The sequence below is a fragment of the Momordica charantia genome (assembly GCF_013281855.1).
Source record: "Momordica charantia cultivar OHB3-1 chromosome 9 unlocalized genomic scaffold, Mcharantia_2.0 BLBB01000009.1, whole genome shotgun sequence".
In the NCBI taxonomy this organism is placed as follows: domain Eukaryota; kingdom Viridiplantae; phylum Streptophyta; class Magnoliopsida; order Cucurbitales; family Cucurbitaceae; genus Momordica; species Momordica charantia.
Genome location: NW_028275167.1, coordinates 21,627,631 through 21,636,604, shown reverse-complemented (window position 1 = coordinate 21,636,604; position 8,974 = coordinate 21,627,631).

Sequence of the window (8,974 nt, the reverse complement as noted above, 5' to 3'; positions counted from 1 at the left end):
ATGATTTCAGATGATCATGTGGATCCTCATGTTTCGGCCCTCCAAAATGTCCAATTGTCTACAACATTTGGAACATCATTGGTTTAAGCTCAAAGTTTGCGTGGGCTGGAATAGGGTTGACTATCCCTGAATCAAAGTTCTGAAAAGCCGTGGCGGCATATTCTCGCATTGCCACGTCTTTGTTGTCCGCCATCTGGATATGGTTGAATTCATCATTTCTTGCGTGATCCTTCATATTACCGTTAACAGCAGGTGGATCAACCGGATCACGAGGTGGAAAATCTGTCATTGATGTGCTCGTACTCTCTACCTCACTTTCAGGACTGATTTCACCTTCTCTCTCTTTTTGCTTTTCTAGTTGTTTTCGAAGTCTTTGCTCCTTTCGAGTTTTTCGAAGGGTCCGCTCAATCTCAGGGTCAACGGATAGAAGAAAAGATCTTGTGCTCATGCACTTTAACTTACCCTTGTGAGATAAACGACCAAAAATATAGAACAAAAACGGTGGATGGAAATTACACCCAACAACAATTCACAAAAATAAAAACTAAAAGAATTTGAAAATAATTTTAAAACTAAAGTCCCCGGAAACGGCGCCAAAAACTTGACTGGCGTTATGCTGAACGCACGCACTAAGCGTGGTAACAATTCTATAGATGCAAGCGCACACCTGTCAGAGTAATATAAAATGGATGGAGTATCCAAGTATCGATCCTCAAGGACTTCTAAATAATTTCCAAACTCTAAAGTTTTAATGAATAGTGAACGTTGAAATGAGTGATTCTTGTAAAATGGGAAGTGGTCACAAATAATGGTTTTGGATTTGGGATTTGGTCTTATAATGGTAAAACCTAGCCCGAATTACTTCAAGTTAGCGAACAAAGAATCAAGGAAACGCTAAGGACGATATGCATTTTACTTTAGGAATCAACGACTACGCTTTTCACTTGACTTATGTCTAAGCAAGTTCAAAGTCCTGAGACATTCCCTAATATGTCTATTATGAGAGATATCTTAGTTTTAGGATGGAAATAGTCGCAACCTCGGGTTAAGGTCCTATGTCTAGGCTACTTAACCGGAACCCTTATGTCTAAGGTGTTCCTCTCCTCGGTTTAACCACTCAACAATGTAAATAACAACCTTTTCAGTATTAACTTGTTAAGACTTACAGTGGCCTTCTCTAAATCCTAACTTTACTTTTTGGAAAAAACATGTTGAGCAATGAGTGGAAAGCGAAAACACTACTTCTTAGCAACCCTTTTTAGAAATAAAAGGCTAACTATCCATAACCGGGCTAGAGACGGGAATTTAGAAAGACATATTGAAGAAAAGACAGCAAGTAAAATGGTTGAAATTGAAATGCATGTGTGAAAAATAAAAGTTAACTAATCGGAGAGTTTTGTTCGGGATTGAGAGCTTCGCCCTTCTCTTTCAAGCAAGGGGGAGTGTCACGTGCTCTTTCCTCCAAAAACACAATTCTCTTAACTAAAAATAAAGTAAAGGCAAAGGGAAGATAAGCAAAGTGCTGGATTTTTATATATTTGAATAAGTAGAAAATAACTAAGTACAAACGGAAACAAAACAAAGCTCAATAAAGGAATGTAAAGTGCTCGGGATTTAAAAACCAAAAGCAACTAATGAAAGCAACTCAAAAGTACTTAGAAAGCAACAAAGAAACACTAAAAATGATCAAGAGAAGGAAGCAAGGCTTGATGCATTTGGTGGAGAAGCTGCTGGAATTTATAGCTTTGCAGAATTGGTTAGGTAGGTCCTAAAACGCTGGTGGATCACCCATTTCCAACTCCTTTGACTGACTAAATCGTGCTCAAACTGATAATGGAACACTTCTTCTACACGTATGCATCGGTTGGAACCACCAAAACGCATTGGAAGACGCGTTTCATTAAGGGCAAAGTTGGAAGAAAACCAGTTTTTCTGCAGCCACGTAGGTGCCTGGCGCCTCCCATGATGTTTTTCCGTCTTTTTGCTTCTTTTGATTAATTTTCACTCCCAAATGGTCCTAAACTGTCATAAATACAATATAAGCCAACCAAAAACCATCATATATGAATTTTGCATGAATTGGAACTCAAACGACTGAGAAAAAGTCCGAAACAAAGTTAAAACATAGTAAAAACAGCATCTAAAACCTTCTTTTTACGCATGTAAACAAGCGTAATCACATATCATTGGTTGAAAAACAAAACAAAACAAAAAAAAATGTTTTCGTTGTAAATGCTCTCGATAAAAATGAAATTACATGTTTTGAAAATTTTCAATGATAATTTTTATATGGTCTACTCTTATAAATCTTGTTAGTGGAGACCTTAGCAAGAAGCATAAACCAACCATAGTAAGTCACTTAGAGGAAAAAAAAAAAAAAAGAAAAAAGGAAAAAAAGGGAAAAAAGTGAAAAAAGAAATGAAAAACTTGTGAATGCCTTCAAGGTCCTCAATGAGATATAATATTTTTCAAAACTCAACCATTTTACCAAGTTTTGTTCTCAGGCTAAACTTTAACTCAAAGCAGCTTTATGCTGGCCTCCCTATTTCTTCTCATGTACGAGCCAGTAAACGACTAAATATTCATACTGGGGTAGGGATGCCTTTTGAGGTGAGAATCTAAAACAGAGCTGTAAAACCTTGAGCCTAGCCCGCTTTGAGTCTAACCTATCTTGAGCATAGCCTACCGATATATGGTCAATATGGTCAACATTAAGAGTTGACCATTTACTGGCAAAAAAAAAAATCATTTGCTTAGCCCGTCACATACAATTTTTGTGATGAATATCAATATTTGTCTACTTACCATAAAAGCATTTTTCTAATTGCGTGGTAAACGTCCAAAATTATCCACCTAGTATTACCTTGAGAACTTTGAAGGTAATGAAATAATGTTGGGCTCTTTTGATTGACTGCTTTATGAATTGATACTAGTTGTTGCTCAAAATTTTCCTTACTTTGACTTACTTCTTTCACTTTTTATTTCATCTTGTTCTCCTATCTCAATCTTTGTCTTTTCTATTTTTTTTTTTTTTAAAAGTGATTGTAAGACTGAGGATAGTAATTTTGAGAATTGGGAAGTTAGCGATCTGACAAATAGTCTCAAGATCTCAGTCTCCTTTGACGATTTTCGTTTGAGAACAGTTTTACTGTAGCAGCAGCAAAGACATAATTTGGAGCAGCAGTTACAGTTGCAAAAGGCGACTATACATGATCAACTTTTTTATATGTGATTGCACCCTATTTTGTTTGTAAAAGGGTTGTGTTTCGCCAAAAAAAAAAGGTTCATCTAAGGCCATGACAGTGCTTTAGTTTAATGACTGGGGCAATCAACATAAATAAAAAACAACAGTTCAAAGGCTTCAAGGTCTTCTTTACAAATTTTCAAACTGGGCAAAGTCGAGCAATGCTACGTTGGGGCAAATGGTAAATGCATTATACAAAGCTTTGAGACAAAGGCCATCTTCAGACTGAGATTGTTACATTACACAAAATCTTTCAATTTTGAGAAGTCTTCAACATTCACAAAGTGTACTCTACAACATCCATGAAGAGCTACACTTTGAGAAAAGAGAGGTCACTTGCATTCAAAAGTGGACTGCATCAACTGCACGTCGACTTATCTCATCATGAGGCTTGATGGAAAATCATGATTTCCATCATCGTTTGTTCATAAAGTCAAATTCATGTTCTTGTATCCAACATTTTGGCAATTACAAGGCTGAATTTATGAAGCAGTTTAATCAAACAAGATGTACAATGCTATGAATTACTTTTTAATAGTTCTCTAAACTAGCACATGAGATACATCTAAAAAAGAATCCCTCAAACCTAATATGGTTGAGAAATTACCTTGATGTATATATCTCTAATCAGATGAAGGTAGTCATTAAAAAAAAACCGAAAGCAAAATAAAAGAAAAAAGGAAAAATGTTTGTTAAATATTTGCTAATATGAGGAATGAGAGTAAACAAAGGACAATATCTTTAAGACTTCTTTTTTCTCAATTGTATTTCACAAATCACGCATTCACGTCGCTTGCATCAATATTCTTTAAAAAATCGTTTTCATATCATGGGTAGATTATGAAAATTTAAATATCATGCATAAATATGCATTGTGCATTCATTGTCACATTCAATTATTTGAGACAAAAATTAGTATCATGCATATATGTTGGATTCTAGCTTTCGGTATGCATATACATTAGTGCATCATGCATTGAAGATCAAATTCATTGCTTAAGCTAAATAAAAAACAGATCATATGTTGTGACACATTTTCAATTGATAAAAATAAAATATATGGAGTATCATTCCTAACATTGGGGCAATACACATTTGTAGATGCATCCATCCCTCATAAGATAGTTGTACTAGAGGTCGCACAACAGCTTCCTGGGGAGCCTCCTGCAGATATTTTTAGCTTTTCCTCGGCCTTTAGAGTTAGAGCTAATTGATAGGCCACACTCAATTGTCAGCGACAGGGTACCCGATCTTTATTAGCTAATTTGACAGGAGCTCTTTCGTTTATAAGGGGACGCAATTTAATATGAGTACAGTTTTCCACTGCCTCCATTCATGTCCCATTCTTTATGATCTTTGGGCATTCCAGTCGCTAACTCCTCACTCCACTGCAGTCGTTTCTAGGATCGACAAACGCCTCACCTGCATAGGTACATACGCAGTGTAGTGTGGTTGCCAGTATGAATTAGTTTGGTCTGACCTCTCGCTCGGATGTTAGACTTCCGCTACGATAAGTACTCCATACTGCCATTTGAATTTCGCATTTGCATGAACATGTGGTTTTTGTTAGTCTTATCGTCATGCGTCAAGTGCATATCTCATGCACTTAGCAAGTTTAAAAGAATCATTTACACTTAGGTAAAGAGCTTTCAAGTAAACCAAATCACTTCAACTTATCTTAAAGAGTCGTTGAGGCCTTGTCATGAATCATGTCGGACACCTTGCCTATATGTAGAAACCATTTGCTTCTATCTCAGGTACGTGAACACTGTATTTTCTCTCAGATACAACTCGAATTCTTTCTAACTTGGGTGTCAGAGTGTTTTATCTTACGGTGTCCTGCTCAGCACGTTTCAATTCAACCTCAATTGCATCCTTCTGTCAGAGCCGAGCTCGAAAGCTTAGTCATTTTGTGATCAACATTTATCTTCAGTTAAATCGAACCCGATCCAAGTCGAGGTCGAAGCCTGTTGTTAAAGCCAGGTTCGTTGCATTTATCATTCGGTTAAATCGAACTCGATCCAAGTCGAGGTTGAAGCCTGTGTTAAAACCAAGTTCGTTGCATCTTATTCGGTTAAATCGAACCCGACCCAAGTCGAGGTCGAAGCCTGTTGTTAAAGCCAGGTCCGTTGCATTTTCTCTTTCTGTTAAATCGAACCCGATTCAAGTCGAGGTCGAAGCCTGTGTTAAAGCCAGGTCTGTTGCATTTTCACTTTCGGTTAAATTGAACTCAATCCAAGTTGTGGTTAAAGCCTGTGTAAAACCCAGGTCCGTTGTATTTTTATGTTTCGGTTAAATCGAACCTGATCCAAATCGAGGTCAAAGCTTGTGTCAAGCCAGGTCCGTGCCACTTATCATGTTGTTTAAATAAAAACTTATCCAAGTTCAAGGTTAAGGCTTATATCAAGTACAAGTCCTTTGCATGTTGAGATCCTGCCTAGTGTCAAGTTGGGTCCATCTCGATCTTGCTTCTTTGAACAAAATTTCTGTCTCCCAAATAATTAGTCTTTACCTTTGTCTACCCTTTTAGTCCTACAAGAGTACACAAAGGGGGGCAAGCTGTAGACACTGTATTTGGCTATTTTTTTTTCTTCCATTTTTATTATTTATTTGTTAGTATAAAAAAATGAGAAAAATAACATATAATTAAATTAAAATAAACATTTGAAGTTTTATTAGTTAGTATAAAAAAATGTGAAAAATAACATAGAATTAAATTAAAAAAAAACGTTTGTAGTTTTATTAGGAAAAATAAAATAACAACAAAATTATATATATTTTTCTCTCTTTAATTTTAAAGAGTCAAAGGAGGGAGTGAGTTTCGTTCTTCTCCCTCTCTTTTTCCAAAGTAGTTTTGATCTTTTTTTTTTCTCTTTTCTAAAATTAACTTATCATTTCCTCCTATATAGAGAGGGGTTTCATTTGTGTGATGGGGGAAAAATGTAACACGAGATGTAAATAAGGGAAATAGGTTTGAGTATATACATTTTCATTCTTTTCTACTTTTGTAAAAGAATCCACCATGATCCATCATCTCGCTCTGTAAAAAATTCTTCCTTCCTCTCTCACCAACTCCACCCTAACTTTCTCATCATCTCTCCCAACCTTTCATATCTGCTTTTTTCCGTCTCATTGCAAATGTGGCAAGACACCACCACGAATTCGGAAGCAGTGAACTTCGACGATGATACCAACTTTGACAGCATGACCCACAGCCTATTCATCCTAACAGCGGTGCAGATCTGAGCCTGACAACCGACATTACGTGCGAGACCCATAGGTAGCTTTATCTCTGGCGACGGTAGGACCTTCGACGGTGCAAATAGCATTAGTACTCCGGCGACACAACCGGCCTCCAACAACCCATTTTGGCGCACCATGAACAATAGTAATGTTCGACAGCTCGACCTGACTCCCGCTAACACATAAGCTCTGACGACCTCCCTCCTGCAGTAAGCTTTAAGTGGGTAAGAAAAAATAAATCAAACCAAATTTTTGTTTTAAAAATAAAGCTTATAAGATAAATTTGAAATCAATTTGGGAAAAGAAAATAAAGATTGTTTTTATAAATAAGATTTGTTTTAAAGTAACAGAGTTTTGTTTAAGACAAATAAAAATGAGGTTTAAAAGAAACCATTTGTTTTAAGTTTTGAGCATTTTTTTTTAATTCAAAATGAATAAGATGTTGGGTTTTTTTTTAAATACGACTTTGTTTTAAAATAAAGAAACTTGATTCTTTTTTAAGTAAATTTTGTTTTCAGATAAAATGACTTTCAAATTGCAAAGTAAAAAGTTTGATTTTTAAAAATAAAGTTTAACTTCACTGGTTCTTTTAAAATACGGTTTTAAAATAAAATGTGTTTATTTTAAATGAAAATATAGTTTGCATCGTAAGTTTTTTGCACATTGGCAATGGACTGGACTTAGATACTCATATTTATGACTCATGTTCGAATCCTTACATGCCTCAAAATAAAATTATTTTAATTTATTTTTTTATCATTGTTTTTATTCAATAATTATTTTATCTAGTGGTTAGATAAGTATCAATATACATGTCACAAATTCAAATCTCAATGTTCTCTAAATATAAATTATTATTTTTACTTATTATTATTATTATTATTTTTACTAAATAATTATTTCGAAAACTTCAATGATGGAAATTGGAACCTTCCAATATTTTCGAGGTGATAATTTTTCTTCAATGACCTTAGTGCCACTCATACCTATTAATTCATATCTTATAATAATGTGTGAATTAATATAACATGAGACATTTAAATAAAAAACACAAATATATTTTCTTTTGGACCAAATAATATAATAGGATAATTTATAATAAAATGTGGTTCTGTTTTTTTAACGGGTGTCGTAGGGTGCTAACACATTTCCTACGCTCAGTCAACTCTTAGACCAAAATTTTATTTTCGTAGACCAAGTTTTTGTTTTTTAAATGGGTGACCAATCACACCTCGTAGATGATTGGTGGCGACTCCAAACCCTTATCTCAAAAGAGACCCATCAGGGGATGACGTCGGCCGCTCATTTAATATAGTTCAATTGGGATGAAGAAGTTAAAAATCAATGTTGGTCGTCAACATAGAAGTTATGAATCAAATAATGATCACATATTTAATATGAATGTTTGGGTTGATTTACAAATTAGATTGTTAAAAAATAAAACAACTCACAAAGCAACTAGTACAAATCGGGTTTTAATGATGGGCAAATGGAAATAATGTCGGACGTGTGTCTGACATCATTTCGAGTGTTATTGAAACTTTCATGTCGAGTGTGGCCCATCATTGTAGGTGACCATCATTGTTTCGTACAATAACCGTTAATTATGATGTCAGTCGTGACCCGACATCTATTCCAATGTTATTGTAGCCTGATCATTAAATTTATCCGTCGTTAAATGTCCATCATCAAATTTCCATCATTAAATGTTCATTTTCAACAGCGGGCAACACCCATCCTTGTTTGGGTAATAATTTAATAAAAAAAATTATTGGTTACTCACATGGACTAACCAACAATCTTTCCCCATGTCTCAACCTATGCATAAATCTCAATTCTTTAAAAAAATGCAAGTAGTTACCCAAAACACATGTGTCTTTTGTAAACAACAACCTTCTTTATAAACTCCATAGACCATAAAGGATTTTCAAGCATAACTAAAACGAAAAAATGTCAAAATTTTAACATGACTTCTATTAAAATATCTTCCTCTTCTTTTTTTTTTTTTTTTTTGCAAAGGCTGCTAAAATATTCTAAACCACAACTGAAATACAATAATATATAACATATGTACGTAAACATAATATGTATAGGACCTTCTTTGTAGATAACCAACAATATTTCTTCCTTTCTCAATTTATATGCACAAATCATAATAGTCTTTAAAAAAAATGCAAGAAATACTTACTCAAAAGATATAAGTAACAACCTTCTAAGAGAATAAAGATTCAATTCTAATTCATCAAACATAACTCAAACAAAAAAAGTCAATTCTAATTCATCAAACATAACTCAAACAAAAAAAAGTCAAAATTTTAGTATGATCTTTACTAAAATATCCAACACTTCTATACATGTAATATAAAGGCCTTAATTTAACGTTTTATAATTATCTCTGGATATCTTTGGGTAGATGTATGTGAGCAGGAAACAACTAAGAAAGAAAAAGAACATTGGAATAAAGTATTACCAAGAATGATAACTATT